Source organism: Passer montanus, unplaced genomic scaffold (assembly GCF_014805655.1).
Source record: "Passer montanus isolate IOZ18808 unplaced genomic scaffold, ASM1480565v1 scaffold41, whole genome shotgun sequence".
NCBI lineage: Eukaryota > Metazoa > Chordata > Aves > Passeriformes > Passeridae > Passer > Passer montanus.
Window position 1 is genome coordinate 346,596 of NW_024368930.1, and position 227 is coordinate 346,822.

Genomic DNA, 227 nt, shown 5'->3' on the forward strand with positions numbered 1-227 from the left:
GCCGCGCTCGGCGCTGGGCCCGCGGCGCGGCCACGGGCGCAGCGCACCATGCTGGGCCCTTCCGCCCGCCTCCCGCGGCCTGCGATTGGTCCGAGGCCGCTGGGCCTGCACAGCCCGCGCCCCCGATTGGCTGCGGCAGCTGCCAGTCCGGGCTGCCGCGGGGGAGGGGGCCGAGTTAGTCTGAGGGCTCGGGGCCGCTCGGGATCGCGCCCGGCGCCGGCCCGGTG

General features: G+C 81.1%; 1 protein-coding gene across 1 annotated transcript in view; it reads left to right on the top strand.

Annotated features, from left to right (window-relative positions):
* Positions 1-227, top strand: part of CSE1L (chromosome segregation 1 like) — a 20,193-nt gene that overhangs the window by 193 nt on the left and 19,773 nt on the right. The gene's annotated exons all lie outside the window — the stretch shown is intronic.